Genomic DNA, 24,272 nt, shown 5'->3' on the forward strand with positions numbered 1-24,272 from the left:
CAAGCCTAAACCAGGAAGAAGTCGAAACCCTGAATAGACCAATAACAAGCGCTGAAGTTGAGGCAGCAATTCATAGCCTACCAACCAAAAAGCTCAGGTCCAGATGGGTTCATAGCCAAATTCCACCAGACATACAAAGAGGAGCTCATACCACTCCTTCTGAAACTATTCCAAACAATCCAAAAAGTGAGAATCCTTCTCAAATCATTTTATGAGACCAACGTCATCCTGCTACTAAAACCCAGTAGAGACTCAACAAGAAATGAAAACTTCAGGCCAATATCCATGATGAACATAGATGCAAAAATCTTCAATAAAATATTGGCAAACTAATTGCAACAGCACATCAAAAAGTTTATCCATCACAATCAAATAGGCTTCATCCTGGGGATGCAAGTCTGGTTCAACATATGCAAGTCTATAAATGTAATTCACCACATAAACAGAACCAAAGACAAAAACCACATGATTATCCCAATAGATGCAGGGAAGGCCTTTGACAAAATTCAACAGCCCTTTATGATAAAACTCTCAATAAACTGGGTATCAACGAAATGCATCTCAAAATAATAAAAGCTATTTACGACAAACCAACAGCCAATATCATACTGAATGGGCAAAAACTGGAAGAATTTCCTTTGAAATCTAGCACTAGACAAGGTTGTCCTCTCTAAACACTCCTATTCAATACAGTATTGGAAGTTCTGACCAGAGCAATCAGGCAAGAAAAATAAATAAATCATATCCAATTAGGAAAGGAGGAAGTCAATTGTCTCTATTTGCAGACGTGATTGTATATTTAGAAAACCCTATTGTCTCAGCTCAATATCTCCTTAAACTGATAAGCAACTTCAGCAAATTCTCAGGATACAAAATCAATGTGCAAAAATCACAAGCATTCCTATACACAATAACAGACTTAAAGAGAGCCAAATCAAGAATGAACTGCCATTCACAATTGCTACAAAGAGAATAAAATACCTAGGAATACAACTAACAAATAATGTAAAGGACCTCTTCTAGGAGAACTACAAACCACTGCTCAACGAAATTAGAGAGGACACAAACAGATGGAGAAACATTCCATGCTCATAGTTAGGAAGAATAAATATGAAAATGGCCATACTGCCCAAAGTAGTTTAGATTCAACACTATCCCCATCAAGCTACCAATGACCTTCTTCACAGAACTGGAAAAAAACCACCTTAAACTTCATATGGAACCAAAAGAGAGCCCACATAGCCAAGTCAATTCTAAGCAAAAAGAACAAAGCTGGAGGCATCACACTACCTAACTTCAAACTATACTACAAGGCTACAATAAACAAAACAGCATGGTACTGGTACCAAAACAGAGATATAGACCAATGGAACAGAACAGAGGCCTCATAGGCAATGCCACACATCTACAACCATCTGATATTTGACAAACCTGACAAAAACAAGCAATGGGGAAAGGATTCTCTGTTTAATAAATGGTGTTGGAAAAACTGGCTAGCAATGTGCAGAAAGCAGAAACTGGACCCCTTCTTGACACCTTACACTAAAATTAACTCCAAATGGATTAAAGACTTAAACATAAGGCTTAACACCATAAAAACCCTGGAAGAAAACCTAGGCAAAACCATTCAGGACATAGGCATAGTCAAGGACTTCATAACTAAAACACCAAAAGCATTGGCAACAAAAGCATTGGCAACAAAAGCCAAAATAGACAAATAGGATGTAATTAAACTCCAGAGCTTCTGCACAACAAAAGAAACAGTCATTAGAGTGAACTGGCAACCAATGGAATGGGAAATAATTTTTGCAATCTACCCATCTGACAAAGGGCTACTATGAAGAATCTACAGAGAACTTAAACAAATCTACAAAAAAGAAAAACTAATTCCACTAAAAACTAGGCAGAGGATATGAACAGACACTTATCAAAAGAAGCCATTTATGCAGCCAACAAACATGAAAAAAAAGCTCATCATCACTGGTCATTAGAGAAATGTAAATCAAAACCACATTGAGATACCATCTCATGCCAGTTAGAATGGCGATCATTAAAAAATCTGGAGACAACAGATGCTGGAGAGGATGTGGAGAAATAGGAACACTTTTACACTGTTGGTGGGAGTGTAAATTAGTACAACCATTGTGGAAGACAGTGTGACGCTTCCTCAAAGAACTAGAAATAGAAATTCCATTTTACCCAGCAACGCCATTACTGGGTATATATCCAAAGGATTATAAATTGTTCAATTATAAGGACACATGCACACGTATGTTCACTGCAGCACTGTTTACAATACCAAAGACTTGGAACCAACCCAAATGCCCATCAATGATAGACTGGACAGGGAAAATACGGCACATATACATCATGGAATACTATGCAGCCATAAAAAACAATGAGTTCGTGTCCTTTGTAGGGATATGGATGAACCTGGAAACCATCATTCTCAGCAAACTGACACAAGAACAGAAAACCAGACACTGCATGTTCTTACTCATAGGTGGGTGTTGAACAATGAGAACACATGGACACAGGGAGGGGAGCATCACACACTGAGGTCTGTTGGGTGGGGACTAAGGGAGGGACAGTGGGGGTAGCGAGTTGGAGAGGGATAACATGGGGAAAAATACCAGATATAGGTGATGGGGATGGAGACAGGAAACCACATTGCCATGTATGTACCTATGCAACAATCCTGCATGTTCTTTACATGTACCCCAGAACCTAAAATGCAATAATACACACACACACACACACACACACACACACACACACATACACACATAAAGAAGTTCTTCATGATGAGAAAAGACAACCACATGTTCTTTTATGCAGAGCTATGCATTTCTATAATTCTGAAAATATGTGGCATAACTTAATACTATGAAACTGTAGGCTCTGTTCAGGTATTTATGCTTTCTCTGCACAAAGCTAGTCTTACAAATGCATTTCATATTAGTATTCATAGTGGGCTAGCAATAGTGCTACGTTATAAAGGGTAAAAACTAAAAGGAAATATTTCTTTATTTCTACTAAGCTTTTGAAACTATACTGCAAATGCTTGAATGGATAGGAAACAAGATTAAAGTGACAAACAAGAACAACCTTTAAAAGCTTTATTTAGTATTTTTTCATTATAGATAGCATGCTGTGCTATAATTTGATTTGTAATTTCATGTATTGTCTTACATGCATAATTAGTACTTTTGTATTTAAATATTATTGCTATTTCTTATAATCAAGTTATCGTAATTATAAAAATACCAGATTTAAGTTAGTTTTATTGAAAACACTTTTTAAACACTCAATTCAGCAGTTATCATGAATGAGTTACTTAAGCCAATTATAACAGTAGGTAATATCTTAGTCAATTTGATGAAGTAAAAAGAATAACAAATGGAGGTCCTGGATTGTTAACCAAGCATGTCTAGCCGGCAGTTTTCTCATCTGTCAAATAGGCAAATTGGACTTTATCTCCAAATCCCTTTTCAAGTCTACATTCCCATGGCAGCCTATTCTATACTATTTGAAAAGGTTGGTTATAATATAACATAGTTTGGATAATTGTCCCCACCCAAATCTCATGTTGAAATGTAATCCCAAATATTGGAAGTGGAGCCTGGTGAGAGGTATGATGGGCTCGTGAGGGCAGATCCCTCATGGTTTAGTGCTATTTTTGCAATATTGAGTGAGTAGTACTTGTGAGATCTGGTTGTTTAAGTGTGTGGCACCCATGCCCTCCTCCCCAGTTCCAAACTTCTTCTTGCTCCTGCCTTTGCCATGTGACACGCAAGCTCCTACTTCACCTTCGACATAAGTAAAAGCTCCCTGAAGCCTTCCCAGAAGCTAAGCAGATGTACCATGCATCCTGTACAGCCTGCAAAACCATGAGACAAGTAAACCTCTTTTCTTTATAAATTACCCAGTCTCAGATATTTCTTTATAGCAATGCAAGAATGGCCTAAAACAGAAAATTAGTACTGAGGGGTGGGGCTTTGTATAAAGATACCTAAAAATGTGGAAGTAACTTTGGAACTAAAGAATGGGCAGAGGTTAGAAGAGTTTGTAGAGCTCCAAAGAAAATAGGAGGATGAGGGAATGTTTTGAACTTCTTAGAGACTGATTCAATGGTTGTGACCCAAATGCTGATAGTGATATGGACAGTGAAATCCAGGTTGACAAGGTCTCAGATGGAAACAAGGAACTTATTGGGAACTGGAACAAAGGTGACCTGTGTTATGCCTTAGCAAAGACCTTAACTGCATTCTGTTGAGGCTCCAGAGATCTGTTTAACTTCAGAATGATGACTAAGGGTATTTAGCAGAAGAAATTTCTAAGCAGCAATGTGTTCAAAATTGGGCTTGGCCACTTCAAACATCCTATGTTCATATGTAGGAGCAAAGAAATGACTTAAAGTTAGAACTCACATTTAAACAGGAAGCACAGTGTAAAAGTTTGAAAACCTTGCAGCCTAGCCATGTGGTAGAAAAGCAAAGCCCAATTTCAGGGGATAAATTTAAGTAGACTGTGGAGCAACAGTTTGATAGATAAATTTGCATAACTAAAAAGGAGCCAAGTGCTAAAAGCCAAGACAATGGGAAAAAGTCCTTGAAGGCATTTCAGAGACCTTCTACCCCTCCCATGACAAGCCCAAAGGCCCAACAGTACTAAATGGTTTCAGAAGCCGGGCCCAGGGCTCTGCTACCCTTCACAGCCTCAGGATACTGCTCCCCACTTCCAGGCCACTTCAGCTCCATCCTTAGCTCAGAGGGCACTAGGAACAGCTCAGGCCGCAACACTGGAGGGCATAAGCCATAAGCCTTGGTGGCTTCCAAGTGATATTAAGCTGGCAGGCACACAGAATGCAAGAGTAGTAGAGGGTTGGTAGTCTCCACCTAGATTCAGAGTATGTATGAAAAAGGCTGGATGCCCAGGAAGAAGCCTGCTTCAGCGGTGGATCCCTCACAGAGAACCTCTACCAGGGAAGTGTGGAGGGGAAATGTAGGCTTTGAAGTCCCACACAGAGTCCTCACTGGGGCACTGCACAGTGGAGCTGTGAGAGAGGAACTGCCATCCTTCAGACCTTAGAATGGTAGATGTACCAGCAGCTTGCACCCTGTGCCTGGAAAAACCACAGGCACTCAACAACCTGGAGAACATCCATGGGAGCTAAACTCTGCAAAGCTGCAGAAGTGGAGCTTCTCAAGGCTATGGGAGCCCACAAGGAGACTGTTTTGGAGCTTTAAAATTTAATGACTGCCCTGCTGAGTTTTGAACTTGCGAACTTGCATGGCCTGTAGCCCCTTTCTTTTTAGTGATATCTCTCTTTTGAAATGGGAATATTTACCCAATGACTATACCACAGTTGTATTATAGAAGTAAATAACTATTTTGATTTTACAGGCTCATAGATGGAAGAAACTTGCTTTGTCTCAGATGAGATTTTGGACTTTGGAGTTAATGCTAGAATGATTTAAGGCACTGAGGGACTGTTAGGAAGCCATGATTGTATTCTGCAATGTGACCAGGACAAGAGATTTAAGGGGCCAGAGTTGCAATAATATAGTTTGTATATTTATCCCCATCCAAATCTCATGTTGAAATATAATCCCCAACATTGGAGGTGGGCCTTGATGGGATGTGTATTGCTTGTGAGGATGGATTCCTTACAACAGAGAATGAGTATTCATAAGATCTAGTTGTTTACATGTGTGGCACCCCACCCTGACATTCCCTCTTGCTCCTGTTTTTGCCATATGACACGCAAGCTGCTGCTTCACCTTCCACCATAAGTAGAAGTTCTCTGAGGTCTCCCCAGAAGCCAAGCCAGTGCCAGCACCATATTTCCTGTGCAGCCTATGGAACTATGAGACAATTAAACTTCTTTTCTTTATAAATTACCTAGTCTCAGGTATTTCTTTATAGAAACGCAACAACAGCCTAACACATAGTACAAGTCCAAATAAATATGGCTTTTCCTCATTCGGATTATATATTTGAAGCTGCATTTTCAAAACAATATTGGATAGTGTACTGGGCTGAATGGTGGCCCAAAAGAATATGTCCATATTCTAACCCCTGGAACCTGAAAATGTTATCTTATGTAGGAAAAGGGTCTCTCTAGAGGTGACTAAGTTAAGGAACTTGAGAAAGAGTATATTCTGGCTTATCCAGGTGGGCCCTAAATCTAATCACATAGAGGCAGAGAAATTTTTGACACAGAGAAGACACAGAAAAAAAGAGATAATGTGACCACAAAGGCAGAGATTGGAGTCATGTGGCCACAAGCCAAGGAATTCTGCAGCCATGAGAAGATAAAAGAGGAAGGCTTTCCCTCCTAGAGAGGATACAGCCCTGTTCTTAAGTTGATTCAGTCACTCATCCCTAGTATTGTAAGAGAATAAGTTGCCACCCAGTACCTAGTAATTTGTTTTAGCAGCCTCAGAAAATGAATACAGATAGACTGCCTTAGATTTCTCTCTTGCTTGACTTCTTGGTTATCTTGAAAAAAGATTCCACTCAGGGAGTCAGGGAAAGAGTCCAGGTAGCTGCAATGGCAGAGTCTTCCAGTTCCCACTCATGTTTTTCGTACTAGGCTCATCTCTTTATTTCTGCTCCTTCTTCCTTCAGTTTCTAGTGCTGTCCAGAATAGTACCAGTTACTTACTATATTCAGTGATCCAATGGTATTTAAAAAGGAAAAGGGGAACATTTCCCAGCTTTCTTAGAGAAAAATCCCACAAAACTAGTAGTTTAATGTTATTATATGTAAAAATCTGTACTGCATGAACTTTGAAGAATCAAAAGGGATTATTTCCCAAATTTCTTAAAGAAAATTTCTATATGGTACTTCTATAAATCCTCAGCTATTGACTTTTTTACTCCCATAACTGCTTTTATCTTTCATTCTCTACCTTAACCCTTTGAATAAACAACTGTAAAGTTTAATTCTAAATAAGATATATAACTTCCAATTTGGTCTTCTCATGAGTTAGTTTCTTTTATCTGTTTGAATACTGATTATATTCTCCTTTTTTTCAACCTTTAATAATGGCCTAATTTCATCAACTAGCATGCGAGCAAATAGAAATGAAGATATTAAGCCAGGTTTACCCAGGAGGTTCAATATAAAGTAACTTAGGTATAAACATGGTGGTCAATTCAAGCAGAAAGAACCACATGAACAAAAACATCCAGATGGGAAAGTACATGGAGAAAGCAGTTTCTGAGAAAGGGCTTAAGAAATACATTGATTGCTCATATCCTAGAAGTTGTTAGTCACAAGTTGTTCCATTAATAAACCCAGCAATTCATCTCTGGGTAACTACTCCTACTCACTCCATCACCAGGTAGTTTTTCTAAGTGTGTCCTCTGTAGTATATATTTTGAAAAGTCTATAAACTCACTTTATTCCTAGAAGTTAAAAAGAAATGTCTTTGGACCACATCAGATTTGATATGTTTTTCAATTAGTTTATTTATACTTGGTTTGCATTTGGAAGAACAGAGCAATTTTTACCAATCTAATCTCATTAATCTCCAAGTTATCTTTCTGAGAGAGAAAAGCTACATAGCAGGTTATTTATTTTCTGTTCAATGAATTCTTGTGTCATTCTCTTTGCAGTTTGATGAACAGTTTCCCCAAATCCTCAGAGCAATTGAAGTGTTTATTTCAGCAAATAATATGTTTTCAGAAGCACACATTATTACAGAAGTCTTTCCTGGGAATCTTCTCTTCTGATATATTACAGCCTCTTATCCTACTGTGCAAAGGAAGGTCACAGTAAAGCACATTTATGCTTAGCTCAATGCTGCAGACTTTCACTAATAATAAAGTACTGGAATCTGGTAAGGCATTTAAATTATCGAATAAAATGATTTTTTTAATATTAGTTTTCTTTCCAGGCAGTCTTGATTTGTTACTTTTTATTTAAGTATAATATACATGTAAGTACATATGCATATCTGTAATTTTTTTAAAAATTGCATGCATTCAAGTTACTAATACCTAAATCAAGAAACAGTCCATTTCCAGTAACCTAGAAGATGCCCTAGAATATTGTCCAGATATATTGATTCTGTAAAAACTACCTCTAAGCTCAATACCATTCTGACTTTTATCACCATAGAGTAACACTTTATATAGTTTTTCATGTCTGACTTCTTTTATTAAACATTTATCATATTCTTCCATATTGTTTCATGTTCTTATAGATCTTTCATTCTCATTCTACATAATACGATCTCATTTTGTGAATATTTTATACTTTATTTATCCATTACACTGTTGATGAACATTTGAGTAGCTTCAGGCTACTCAAATGGGATAGATTTAGAAATCAGGTTTTGTTGAACATTCTTGTGTACATTTTGATGAAAATCAGTATGCATTTCTGTTGGATTTTTTCTAGGAGCGAAATAAGAGAGTCATGGTATATGTATATGCTCAACTTTAACAAATAACACCAGTTTTACAAATTAGTTGTCCCAATTCACTTGCAACGATATTTGAGTGTTCCAGTTGCTTCACATGGTCATCAACATTTGATACTGTCTTTCATTTAAGACATTCTGATAGGTATGCAGTGGCATGACCTTGGGGCTTAATTGGCATTTCCTTAATTACTGTGTTAGAACATCATTTTTATGTAAATTGGCTACAAATATATATATATGTATATATATGCATATATTTGGTTTTGTCCAGATATATTGATTCTGTTCACATATATGCATTTTCTTTATATATTTGCATTTCATAGGTATGCAAACATATATTATTGTTCAAGTGTTTTGCTTATTATTCTACTGAGTTGCTCTCTTTAATTTTCAAAATTTCTTTATAAATTGTGGATGTAAGTACTCTGTGGAAAAATGTATTATAAATATATTCTCTATAGAGAATATATATAAATATATAGTCTTCCCTTCTATATGAGAGGGAAGACTTTCCCTCTATTCTCCGAGGGCTCAATAACTGAGTGTATGAAATAAACTGACAACAGACAGATTAACAGTAGAACAAGTATACATTTCTTAACTGCACAGGGGCATCACAGCAAAGAAAATTGAACAGCCAAAACCTCAGTGACACTCAAAAGCTTATATACCCTCTTCACAGGGAATGGGGGATGTAGGGAACTTAGGGAAGAATAAATGGCTTTTGGGAAAGACAAATCGGCCTTTTGAAAAACAAGTGACACTCTGTGACAATGTTTGTCTGGGTGTGGTGTTGACTTCTAGCCTGGAGATTAATGACAGTTGAATCCTTTTGAAGAATATGTCCCTAGGTAGATAAGGGGAGCCCAGATGAAGCCTCTTCCTGCATCTGCTGTCCCCCAGGTGCCCTGAGTTTGAAGTAATCAGTATACCAAGGTGGCATATTTGGACATGCCATTTTGAAAATCCATTCACTCCCTTAATGCTCTCTCTTGATGAATAAAAGTTCTTAAATTTTACTGTAGATAAATTTTTAAACTTTAACTTCTGTGGTGGACACTTATTTGCGCATGTTTAAGAAATCTCTGCCTACAAAAGAATCGTGAAAATGTTCTCATATGCACGTGTTTTTAATCTTTAGTGGTTTAACTTTCTCATTTAGATGGAAATCCAGCTGTAATTAATTTTTAGATATGGTATAAGATAGAAATAAAGATATTTCCATGGATATGCAATCCATCCAGCACTATTTATTGGAAATCTATCCTTTTGTTTACTATACTTTCAAGACATTAATTTTTCATGACAGTCAGGTATCAATCTAGCATATTTTTAAAAATCTTCTCTGTAATCACAAGTTTAAATTTTAATTTGAAAAACATATAAATCCACTGAGAAACAAATAAATGATCTATTTAATTACTAAATTTCAAATTGGGAACAAACAAGATTTTAAAATGTTTGGGGAGAATTATTTTCTTTCTACTTGATGTTTTGTTATTTAAAATGTATCACTGATCTATAACAATAATCACTAATATTTCCCCATCCCCTTTGTCTTGAGGTCCAATTTATCCTGAGAATGCCACGAAAACAAACATTTGACTAGGTCCCATAGAGGGATATGTAAGGAAATTATCACTCCTTTTAGCAGGCACACCTTTTTGCTTTCTTTTTCACTTCATCTATTCCAATATCCACTTATTTCCAAATGTATTGATGTTCCTTCCTTTTTTAAATGATCTTCAGCAACCTTTTTGCCTTACTCTTGCCAGTGGAAAACATTTAATGAACATTCATTATGTATTGAGCAGTGTATCATATGTAGACCCAAAGAGCCTCCAAAGGAAATGACTTCTTAATTTTTCAGCTGTAATTATCACTGATATTTTAATGAAGTTATATTCCTTGAAAATTTGATGAAAGATTTAATTTTTATCTCCTGAAAATATGCATATATATAAAAAGTTATAAATATAGTTTCAGAGGTTCCCAGGCTACTAGAGGCCATAGGTTGAGAAATTTTCCACGAGAGAAAGTCATTATTTTTCTGTTTTGATGATTCTCCATGAGCATCATTAATGATTAAACATCACAGTGTATGCAACACACTGCTTTATTGAGAATAATTTTATGGTCTCTCTTAGGGCTGAAAATGATTTCATTATAGAAATGTGTTAAACTGATTATAAAACCTACTTTTCATTCTAGATGAATTTGGAATACTTCATTTTGATACTAAAAGTTTCTAAAAATCTCCTTTCAAAATGAAGTGTCATTAGAAGTAGACATTTCTTTCAATCATGTAATGAAATACTTAGTGGTTTCCCCTCCATCCTATCTTTAAGGGACTGGCTAAGAGAAACACAGACTGCCATACTACCAGCTTTATATATATATATAAAATTATATTTTAAGTTCTAGGGTACATGTGCAGATTGTACAAGATTGCTACATAGGTATACATATGCCATGGGGGTTTGCTGCATCCATCCTCCCATCATCTACATTAAGTATTTCTTCTAATGTTATCCCTCTATTAAACCCCTACCACCTGCTATCCCTCCCCTATCCCCCTAATCCCCTAACAGGCCCCGGTGTGTGATGTTCCCCTCCCTGTGTCCATGTGTTCTCATTGTTCAACAGCCACTTATGAGTGAAAACATGTGGTGTTTTTCTGTTCTTGTGCCAGTGTGCTGAGAATAATGATTTCCAGCTTCATCTATGTCCCTGCAAAGGACATTAACTCAGCCTTTCTTATGGCTGCATAGTGTTCCATGGTGTATATATGCCACATTTTCTTTATCCAGTCTTTCATTAATGGGCATCTGGGTTGGTTCCAAGTCTTTGATATTGCAAACAGTGCTTTTTTCAAATAAATAAAAGAACAAAGAATAATTATTTTTGCATAATTATAATAGAGCAAAGCAGCTAGCCCTTCCTTTAAAGAATATAGAAGAATCAACTATGTTATAAAAGATACCAATTATGACTTCAGAAATTCCGCATAGAGCACTTTGCAATACCATATTGAGCACAGACACACAGAAAGCTTCTCACCCCTAAATGCTAGACTGAAACAGAAAGCCTACAAGTGGTGTCAGATACATCTGTGTATTGCAAAGAACTGCAACTTCAGTCTCTCATCCTCAAATATTCTCTTACTCAAAATTCTACTGTTATAATTTTTTTCTTACTGCTCCACAGATTCTAGAGCTGTCAGCGCTGAGTTTTATCTAATAGGAGCATTCTTTGCTTAACTAAAATAAAATCAAGCTCCAGGAATTAACACCTGCTTAGATGTGACACCATAGAACCAGTGGATTAATCTCCTTGAGCTGGTAACTTCTTCCACATGTTTCAGTTAGCTTTGTAAGTCAAGATTTTAAAAAATCAAAACTGTAATTACTCTAAAGATTTTACATTTAGTCGTTCCTAAAATCATTTAGTTTCATGGAACTCCTTTATAATCCTTACACTCCAGTGCATAAGGCAGTCTTTATTTCCTGTTGACCTTGTCAACACATATTAGAATCCCAGGTCTATAGGACAAGAGAATGTTGTGCTGACTTTTTGACGCTGACTGTTTGCCAGTAAGACTAGTGACTACTGTTGTTTCCAGAGGGTATTAACACAGAAGGAAAGAAATTAGAAGTTCACAAAATAATTTGAAATTCATTAGAGAAATAAGAATTACACAGAATCTACTTAAAAAGATAATTAACAATTTAAGTATTCAAGAAAAGTGTTGCTAAATACTTAAAGATAATTCAACTGTCATCATTTCATATTACTCTGACCTCACTTGCCATCATTTTATTACCTATGTAATCTCCCACAACCACCTAACACTATGAATGTCTACCTTGGATATCTAATTTTTTTTTTTTTGGTTAGACAACAATTGAATGTTTGAATGATGCCAGGAATCTTTGGTGTATAATTTAAAAAATATTTATCAAAATCATGTTCAACAGCAGAAGTTCTCACTATCCTTATACAAGACTAAAAATGAAATACACAAAATATGATAATGTAAATATATTATGACCAGGAATGTAAAAATGATGTATTCTATATATTAGAAAATTACATGGAAGGCAAACATTAAAACAGCCTTAAAAATGAGCTCAGAAAATATAAAACTTTTTGTCCTTCCTCCAATCTCTGCCTGTTTTTTAAGGCTTGAATGGCCAGGTATCTGCATAGTGACTTTTCCTTCTTGCTCCCATCTTTCCCTATAAGTGGAGAGGATTTTTAGAATGTCTAAGTAAACAAGCTTCTCTCAAAACCCTGGACTTTTAACACTGGGAGTGTTTGTTTTGTGTAAGAAAACCAATTTCTGTCTTGTTTGAGCCACTGTATTTTGGAGTATCTTTGCTACATACAGCAGCTTACCCTGGACTGCCACTGACAGAGAGAGAGAGAGAGTGAGAGTGAGAGAAAGAGAGAAAACACAGAAAAGGAGCAAAAGAAAAAGAAAGGAGTAAGAAGAATTTAGAGTTCATTGAAATATAAATAACACCCTTACATTTTCAAACAACAAAATAGCTGAGAATAAAACATGATTAACATATTATCAGGATAAGTTTGGATTATATCCTTGACTGAAAATCTATATCACTGCTTATGTACCCACATAGAGGAAAAACAGTATGGAAAGAGCATTCCGAAAATTGTCCCTAAATAGAAAATATACTTTCTTAAAGTGTCTAAAAGCACCACTGACCTTTTAATTGTGCATTTTCATTATTCTTCTCCTATTATCCAAGTAGGTTTCCATGGTCCATTATTCTATTCACTCTCTCATTTACTTACAACTTCCTCACCTCTTTTATATTTCAAACTCACCTATACAAACCCCAGTTAAGACAAAAATCCAACTTTCACATCATTTTGAACCTATTTCTGAAAAGCTAAATGGCTAGCACAAAACCATCCAAGCATTCTGACTTTAAATTAATGATCACAAACCTGGAGTAAGCTTTTAATACTGCCCTGCCATCCTACTGTATTTCCCTAGCCAGTTCATACTGCCTTTTCTGAATGGATTATTTTCTACCTTTTCCTAGTTCTTATTCCTTCCAAATCCTCCTTCCTCTCAGGGGATGACATGGTTAATATTTTAACGAAAAAAACATGAACAATTTGAAGAGAACTTCTATATGCCTCCAAGTCTAAAATTTCCAACTTGCCAGTAACTGCACTCACATGTATAATCATCACTTCTGTCACAAAAGTTCAAAGACAGTAACTCTACTTTAGCAATGGGACCAATTTTGAAATACTTCACTTCTGCAAGTGATCACTGTCTCCTGCATCACCTTTTCCTCTCACTAGATTTATTTCCATCAGCATACAAACATGTTTCAATATTGTTTATCTAAAAAAGAAAATAAACATTCTCCCCTTTAGCCCCTACCAACTCCTTCTTCCAGAGGGCATTAACACAGAAGGAAAGAAATTAGAATCTTTCTTCCTGTGAAGCAAGGCTCTTCTTAGAATTCATAATTGCTTTTCGTACTTCCTCTCCTCTCATTGTCCAAAGTAGGTCCTCTTCCTCATTGTCACCACTTCACTAAAATCACTTATGACAGGACCACAAATGATCTCCATGTTGTAAGATCCATGATCATTTATCTGCCCATCCCCACGTCTTTCTCTATCATTCAGTGCTTTTAGCAAAGTCATCTCTCATCCTTGAAATATTTTCTTCCAATTACTTTCTAGACACCACACTCTCTTGATTCTGCTTCTATCTTACTAACTGTTTCCTTTTGGTCTCCTTGACCCTCCAAGGACCTAGCTCTCAAATTTTCATTACATATATCTCATTTATACATATTCTTTTTATGATTGCATCCATTCATGTGCTTTACACAGTCTATATACCGATAACTTACTTTTTTTTTATCTCTAACTCCAGCCCCTCTACTGAGCTCTGTCCTTCTATATCCATCAGGGTAGCTTGGTGTCACCTCTTTGATGCCAAATAGGCAAGTATAACAAACTTAATATATAAAATAGAAGTCCTGACATCCTCTCGTATCTTCTCCGAATTTTCTCTATTTCAGAAAATGGGACTAATATTCACCCAGGTGCCCAGGTCAAAAATCCTGGAGTCATCCTTGACTTCTCTATTTCTTTCTTACTAACATACAATGCAATAGCAAATCCTGTTCTCCCTCTCTTCAAGATGTATCCAAAGTCTAGCCAAATCTCATCTTCTCTACTAATACTACTCCACTCCAAGTCGCTATCAGTTCTCACACAGACTACTGCAGTAGACTCTTAGAATCCTTTTGTCTATACATTACACAGAATCAGAATTATTTACTTATTCAATTAGTAAATTGATAATAATTAAGTAAATGCATAATTAATATAGTAATTATAATCGCCTATTTAATTAAGATCATGTCCTTTTTATGCACAAAACTTTCCAACAGCTTTTCTTCACACATAAAATAAAATCCAACATTTTTAACTTAACCTATAAAATTATACATGACTGAGTCCCCAGATACCTCTCTGACCTATTCTCAGATCACGTTCCCCCTTGATCATCATACTCATACTCTAATAACTGTCTGTTGCAAGAATACAGCAAACATATTTCCTCAGGGCCTTTGCCTTCCTGCTTCCTCTCTGCCTGGAATGCTCTTCTCCCAGCTAGCCACATGGTCCACCTTTCCATTCCTTTAGGTCTCTTTTCATATTTCCCTTCTCACTCTAACTAAAGTCACAGACTATTTACCCTTTATCCTCTTTTTCTGTTTTATTTCCTTAATATAACTTACTACTAAATATTGATTTACATGATTATCTTACTTATGTGTAAATATAAATTTCATGAGGGTGAGCGTTGTGTTAATTTACTGTTATTACATTGTGTCTAGAACTGTGCTTGGCAAATAGGAAATGCTCAACAAGCATTTGTTAAATGGATGAATGTTTCCTGAATCTTAACACGATTAATTTGCTAATTTTTAACCAGAACAAAGGCTTTATGTATACCATTATAAACACTCTAGTAACTCAGTAATTTCAACATTTTTTTCCAATGAAATAAATATCAAAAGAGTATTAAAACAAAAGGGAGTTAACTGACTACATTCATGAAATGCAATTCATTGCAAGTACAAAGAGAACACACTAACATAGCAAATGAAACTTGGGGATTTTACTCCACACTTGAACCTCTAGTATTCAAATAAATGAAAATCAAAGTTAGGATAAGTTAGTGTCAAACATTAATGGATTTTTACAATGCTAATTAGTGTTCCATTTTAAATTATTGCTGCCTACAGACACATAGCTACAGTTCCATGCACTTTCAACCACTAATGCTCCCAGGCTAATAAAGCAATTAACTTGTGTTTGGAGTTAATTATCAGAATCACCATAAAAAATTCTTTTTTTAATTTTTAATTTTTTAAAATTTTTCCATAGGTTATTGGGGTACAGATGGTGTTCAGTTACATGAGTAAGTTCTTTACTGGTAATGTGAGAGATCTTGGTGCACCCTATTTGTAGTCTTTTATCCCTCACCCCCTACCACCTTTCCCCCAAACTCTCCAAAGTCCATTGTATCATTCTTATGGTTTGTATCCTCATAGCCCAGCTCCAACATATCCATGAGGACATACAATGTTTGGTTTTCCATTCCTGAGTTGCCTCACTTAGAATAGCAGTCTCCAGTATTATCCAGGTTGCTGTGAATGCTATTCATTCATTCATTTTTATGGCTGAGTAGTATTCTAGTGTGTGTGTGTGTGTGTGTGTGTGTGTGTGTGTGTGTGTGTGTGTGTGTGTGTATGGTTATAAAGAACCATATATATATATATATATATATATATATAAAGAAACCACAGTTTCTTTATCCACTCATCGATTGATGGGCATTTGTGTTGGTGCCACATTTTTGCAACTGTGAATTGTGCTGCAATAAATATGTGTATGCAAGTATCTTTTTCATATAATGACTTCTTTTCCTTGGGGCAGATACCCAGTAGTGGGATTGCTGGATCAAATTGTAGTTCTACTTTTAGCACTTTAAGGAATCTCCACACTGTTTCCCACAGGAGCTGTACTAGTTTGCATTCCCACCAGCAGTGTAGAAGTGTTCCCTGATCACAGCATCCATGCTGAAAGATCTCTACAAGGAAAACTACAAAACACTGCTGAAAGAAATCATAGATGACACAAATGGAAATACATTCCATGTTCATGGATGGGTAAAATCAATATTGTGGAAAATGAACATACTGTCAAAAGCAATTGACAAATTCAACACAATTCCCATCAAAATACCACCATCATTCTTCACAGAATTAGAAAAAAGAAATTCTAAAATTTATATGGAACTATGAAAGGATCAAAACCAAGAAAGAGTCCATATAGCCGAAGCAAGACTAAGCAAAAAGAACAAATCTGCAGGCACCACACTCCATATTTCAAACTATACTATTAGGCCATAGTCAACAAAACAGTGCGATACTGGTATAAAAATAGGCACATAGACCAATGGAACAGAATAGAAAACCTGGAAATAAAGCCAAATACTTACAGCCAACTGATCAACAAAGTAAACAAAAACAAAGTGAAGAAAGGAAACCGTTTTCAACAAACGATGCTGGAATAATTGGCTAGCCACATGTAGAAGAATGAAACTGGATCCTCATCTCTCCTCTAATACAAAAATCAACTCCGGAAAAATTAAGGACTTAAATCTATGACCTGAAACTATAATAATTCTAGAAAATGACATGGGGAAAACCCTTTTAGACATTGGCTTAGGCAAGGATTCCATGAACAAGAACCCAAAAGCAAATGCAATTAAAAAAAAGATAAATAGCTGGGAATTAATTAAACTAAAGAGCTTTTGCACAGCAAAAAGGACATTTAGCAGAGTAAACAGAAAACCCATGGAGTTGGAGAAAATCTTCACAATGTATATATCTGACAAAGGACTAATATCCAGAATCTACAATGAAACTCAAATTAGCAAGAAAAAAAAAAAGAACAATCCCATCAGAAAGTAGGCTAAGGACATGAAGAGACAGTTGTCAAAAGAGGATATACAAATAGCCAACAAATGTATGAAAAAATGCTCAACATCACTAATGATCAGGGAAATGCAAATCAAAACCACAGTGCAATATCACCTAACTCCTGCAAGAAAGTATATATTTTAAAAAAAAAAAAGAAACAAATTTCTGATGATTAGAGTATTTCCTGTGCCATGTAACAGTAGTATTACTTTAAGATCAAATTAACTTTATTTGAAAATAACTTTTGAGTTTCTATATGTTTAGCTCTCAATTTATTAAGAAGTGTGGTTTCTATAGGTGGGAAGATTAAGTTTGACTGTGAAGGAAGTTTGGGAAATAGAATTAGGTTGTAAGATGGGACAGACATTTATGAAGAAAAACAGAATTTGAAAGTATTGAAGGGAAAATCTTAAAAGATTGCAGTGGGCCAAAATGGGCACTGCATGAAAGAAGGAAACAGGTGACAACTCAGGTGACATGGTGGAGAACAGCAGAGTGCTCTCGTTGGTAGTTTGCTGTTGGGCATATAATATACACTTCCTTATCTGTCCCCCCTGTGAAATTCTTATTAAAAGATACTCAATCACTAATGGTGACACCTGCATGGTTTGATTCCTTAGGAAAACTGGAAGAAGGACTGACCAGCATACATATGGATATGGGATTAACAAGCAAATAATTCATAAACATAGAATTTGAGATGGTAGGAGTGCTAATATCTGGATTAAGTACTCTTTTTGATTCACCCTATTTCCGGAATTCAAACAACCACTATCTGCTTTCACCAAAAGCCTGGTTTTCCACAACAAAATAACTTTGAAACAGTTTGAATACCATACTTACGGAACTCCATTTATAAAATTGAACATTAATAAATTTTGCCTTTGATAGAATTGTGCCCAGATAGCAATTTTATAATCTATTCAAGACTTACAATAAATTGATTTGAAAATATTTTAAATAAAAAGATAATAATGATGTCCACGCATAGTGAATTCTCAGCAACCTTTAACTCTATTAAGGTCATAAACAAATTCCATGCTAGAAGCCACTAAAAATAGGAAATAATCTGTATTTCCCTTCAATAGTACTCCTTTTAATCAAGATATCACCCTTCAAATACAATTGTCCCAAGCGGCTTTCCCCAATGATGAGTTTATGACTCAATAAAGCACACATTATCCTGCCCCCAAATTGAAGATGCTGCACTACAGGCATAAATAATAAAGTTAAATGGAAAAGTGACTTGCCTCACAACAGAAGGCTTCTACTGTTCTTACAATAACTAAATGTCCCTAATTTACTTTAATTCAAATAAAGAAGTTATACTATTTGATTGATCACCTAAACCCAACTTAACATTAGAAGACATTTCATATGTTAAAAAAAAAAAATCACACAGAGGCTGACAGTCTTGCGAATAGAAAATACACACAGTAATGTAATCATTTCTCAATTTTTGCTTTCTGAAAGTGAGAGTCATTGGGCACAGGTGCAGCTGCTGAGAACTAAACAAGTGGAAGAGGAATAAGGAGAGTTGAAAGGGCAGAGCTTTGTTTGCCTCTCTGTAATAAGAAAGATCGTCCTTCATACATCCCACATAGAATAGAGTCTGAGGAGATATTTATTTTGGAAGGAGTGGAAACAAATGGAGAGCCAATGTGAAGACACTGCAGTCATCACTGAAATATCTGTTCAATAGAAAAAGAGATTAGAATAATAAATTACAAAGAGGTATAGAAATCAAATATAAGGAAAAGTAATTGATCTAAATAGAGAACATTGAGTGTTACTAGCACTGAGTTGCATAAAAAGAAACAACTATTCTTCAGATGCTGTATTTAAGTTCCACATTTAAAACTAAACAAAAAAATCATTTTTAATTCAATAATTGGTATGACATTTTCCTCTGAAAATGTTCCATAACTCATGGTGATATCTCTCCTCTCTATTTTGCTTTTTCCCAAGGTTATTTATTTTAAATGATAAATGAAGAAAAATCATAGTACTTTGTAAATAGAGATCATTTTTGTTAGCAATTTTAAATAGAATTTCTTAGTTTGTAATACATAGGAATGTAACCATCATCTTTACCACTGACATAAGGTCTATTTTCACATTTTATGGGAAGGAATACTTCTATTATGTGAAATTTATTAAGGGCACCTACCATGTTTCATTGGAACTAGAGTTTATAGTTACTATAGGAGAGAATATGAACAGTAAGAATAATAAAAGTTTTGGTAAATAAATAATTTATTTCTACTCCTACAGTGGTAAAGGAAATTCCTTGGGACTTTTCATAAGTTATTTTTAGGTCAACATCTATTCTCACATTTACAAGAAAATGCTTTACTCATGCTAATACATAAACACAGACTTTAAAAATTCTATAGCGGTATTTCTTCAGGCATGTTATGTAGAATTTTTCCACCATACATCAGTTGGTGTTTCAGAGAAAAATGAATCTTATGTTTGAAATAACTAGATTAGCAGATTTCTTGTTTACTTGAAGACTTCTCACATTTGGTGTGCTCAAGTATTTAGTGAATTCGAGAGGCAATAGATTATGCAGGCTTTCACATTATTTTAAATCAGGAAACCATTACACTAAGCATGTATCCTGTGGTATTAGTGTTGTGCAGAACATGCTTTAGCAAATGCTATTATTCTATTTATTCAAAAAATGGATAAACTTATGATAGGTAAATGTGCTATTGCAAATCTATAGACTGTTTATTCCTAGATGTTGTATGTTAGAGATCATGAAATGTATTAAATGCAATTATTCTCAGCAAATTGAGGGAAACTAACTGATGTCAGATTCCTTTGGCTAAGACTTATATTTTCCCCAATAGTTTCTATGAGCTAATACGAAAAGTGCTCTCCAGTCCTTCAATTCACATCTCTGTAGAAAGGAACAGCTAGGAGGAATGGGGTAGAATTTTAGGTTATAAGGTCATGTTTTGGGTCACAGTGTTATTTAGAGGGAAGGTTTATTTGAGAAAGTATAATCTAATACAGTTTCCTGATTTTTGTAAAATAACTCAAAGTCATAAAATAAAATTCAGGCACTAAATATTCCAATCATTTTTGATAAATGAAGATGTGGTTCATGCTCAAATTGTGCCCTAAGCTGCTTACAAGATTAGTTTTCACATTTAGTGTTCAGGTATGTATTTCTTTAGATAATCCTACAAAATGCAGGCTAAATTATATTATTCAGATAAGCACAATGTATCTTTGTTCATACATTAGGCCTCCATTTAAGTCACTTACTGGGGTATGATCTTGGGTGAAATACTTAACTTTTCTGCATCTCAGAGTCTTTATAAGTAAAATAGGAAAAATAATAATAATCATATGCACACACATACACACATACCATAAAGTTACTATGAGGATTAAGTGAGTTAACATACATAAAGTATTTAAGAAATTTCTTGGCACAGAGTAAACATTTAATACGCTTTAGACTATCATATGTGAAGTACTATGCTAGTTACTGGGGATGCACACAATAGTGAGCAAGGCAGACAAACTCTGTGACCCCTAGGTCCACTAGGAAGGAGAAATAAATAAATTAAAGAAAGAAAGAAATACAGCAATGCAAGTGTAAATGCTGCATTAGAAACAATGTATGGCCATTGAAAAGTATATTAGGGATCCCACCATACTGTATCTAGGTTAAGGAGAACACCTCAGAAGAAGACATTTCCATTGATATCTAGAAACAAACAGATGACCACTATGTGAAGAATGTGAGAAAGCACATTCCAGATAAAAGAACGGAATGTAGAAATGCCTTGAAATAGGAGTGAATTTAGAGACCCACTGTTCTGGCAGGAATAAGTGGCATGCTTACAGTAGGCTAATTAGATGATGAATTAATAAAGGGATGATTTGCAATTATGAGCAGGGAACACAGTGTCCTGGGCTTATTAGGTGGAACTTTTACCATCCCTAAAAGTGTGATATTGGGCAGTGGTTACCAGAACCCAAAAGAAGGAAGATATGTAAATCAGGGCACCTTGGGAGGACTTGACCTTCCAATGGGTAGAGTCAGCCAGAGGCTACTGCACAGGGAGAAAGCAAGGGAAAAAATAATCTCTCCCTCACATCTCCTCCTAAGGCAACCTTTCAGTCAACCCAGGAAGCCACAAGGCAAAGAGAGCATTGATGTGGTCTATAAAGACCTACTAGGACAGAGAGCAAGTTGGAGAAGGAAGAAGAGTGGAAAAACATGGGAACACTGAAGGAAATCTAGTATGAATGAAATATAGTTAGTGAGAAGAAGAGTGCTACAAATGAGAGTAGATAGACAGGCAGGGAATAAATTACTCAGAAGACAAAGGGATTTTTATCTTATTCTAAATGCAATGAGAAGTCATGGAGGGATTTTAAGGGAATGACATAATCCAATTTGTATTTCAACAGATTACTCTGCCTGGTATGTGAAAAACACCTTGGAAGGTGTAGCAATAAACTAGACAAAAAAATCTGACGATGGCTTGCATTCACGTGAGGACAGTGGAGATGGAAAGAAGTGGGCACATTCAAGTTGAGGACAGAACTGACAGGATCGTCCCTAGAATTTGATGTTGGCTAACAGAAAGGGAGAAATCAAAGATGACTACTGGATTTTCAGCTTGAGCAACAGGTTGAATGTCACTCAGTGGGTAGAAACAGACTTGGGAGGGGAGGATAAGGGATTCAATCTGGGATACGTTAAGTGTGAAATGATCTGGGACATCAGATGAGAATGTCAAATAAGTAACAAAATACCTAAATTCCAACTGAGAGAGGTTGTTTGTCCTGGAACAAAGTTATCAGAATGTGGTAGTAATTAACACCATGCCAAAAGAATTAATGAGATCACCTAGAGAGGGTATTATGAAGAAAAAGAAAAGATTCACTCTGATTTATCCAACCCATTTTTATATAAATTAACTGGATTTAGAGCAGAGATACTAACATTTTTATGCCACAGATGCCGTTGGTGGTCTGATGAAACCTATAGACCCCATCTGAGAGTAATATTTCTCAATGCATAAAGTAAAATATATAGTATAACAAAAAAACCTAATTATTTTGAAGTACATTTATTGAAATTTAAAATGAAATTTATAATGTAAGTTAATTATTTTTTAATGCATTAAGTAACTGTGCAGGTTAAGTCTAGTAATTACCATAATTTCAATATAATAATGAGTACAAACTATATTTTGTAGTGTCTGTAACAACGGGAATAGGATACAGCAATCTGTCATTTCTATTCAACATATTCTGATTCTATTGTGTGCATGTCTTCATTTAAAATGAAGGAAATATTAAACATCGGTTGGGAATACTTTTTCCCCAAGGAGGTAAGGGTCTTGGTAATATTGGGAGTATGATAAAGTGGGGAGGACAACAAGTCATCAGATCATTGTGCTGTGATGAGAGAACATTTGGGAAACAGGAAGGCATCATGAGTGATTGGAACACAGTGGAAGTCCTAGAAAGTCTTCTCAGAGATGTCTCTATAGTCATACCAATAAGGAAGTGTGTGTTTAGCATTTCACATAAAATAGTAATATGAGAATGCATATAGAATCTGAAACAGTAACGAAAAGCAGCAAAATCACAGTTACACCATGCATTATCCTTGTGTTCTGAATGAGAATATATGGCAGGGAGTCTTACAACTGCTGTTTCTTCTGCTCTCCCGAAAAGCATCCTGAGCATTGTCTGCCTATATCAAAATATCTCCCTTACCCTATAAATATGTATACCTACTATAAACTCACAAAAATTTAAAATCCAAAAAAATAGCATTCTGACCTGACAATAGAACCAGAGTATAAAGAATCCTTTACACTTGCTAATCACTCTATATGAAACTTACTTCATTCACTTACATTATTGCACAGATTGGCTTCTCACTTCATTCAAATTTTTGTTCATAAATCACCTTACCAATGAGGTCTTCCCATACCACTCAACACAAGACAGCCCATTTTCCCATCATTCTCTATCCGCTTTGTTCCATATTACTTATCACTGCCTAAAATTATATTCTGAGAAGAGAATAGTAGCTTATCATCAGGCTCCCCACCATAAGGCAAATTTCATAAAGGCTATGATTTGGTCTCATTCAGAGCTGTTTCCATAGTACCTAGATGAGTAACTGTCACACGGTAATAACAGTACCAATTGTTGTCAAAAAAAAGTAGTTAACAAACATATTAAGGATGTATTTGTACCCCTCCCCCGAGTTCTAACCATGACTACAACACCGTCTCACATGTCCATGTCTTTCAGTATCCCTGTCTTGTTTAAGTGACACAACATACCCCTTGTCCTTGTAGAAACCATAAAAAACATTCCTTACTGCTACATCTTGCTATTCCATCCCCACCTTCTGTTGAGGTACCCTGCCTCCACCCACTGAAAAGCTAACATTCTGGAGTATAACTATCTTTAAATATCTTACTCCAATATAATATCCTGCTTATCTCTAAAGATGGTGATACCATCACACTCTACATCCCTACATCAGGTTAGACTGAGACTTTCTCTCATAATCCTACTGGCAACATGACTTCACAATCCACTGCAGACACCAAGCTAAGACTTCACAGCAACACTGGATTCTACTTGTTTCTGTTTCTTGTCCACCCCACCGCAACTCTGTTCTAGTGATCTATTTTCTCTCTAGGCTCTACTACATTTGTTAATTTATTTTTTCTCCATTTTCATTTTTTTTTTAACATAATAACATGCACAGCTGAGCTGAA

Source organism: Aotus nancymaae, unplaced genomic scaffold (assembly GCF_030222135.1).
Source record: "Aotus nancymaae isolate 86718 unplaced genomic scaffold, 86718_ANA_hifiasm-v0.15.2.pri h1tg000064l_0, whole genome shotgun sequence".
NCBI classification, from domain to species: domain Eukaryota; kingdom Metazoa; phylum Chordata; class Mammalia; order Primates; family Aotidae; genus Aotus; species Aotus nancymaae.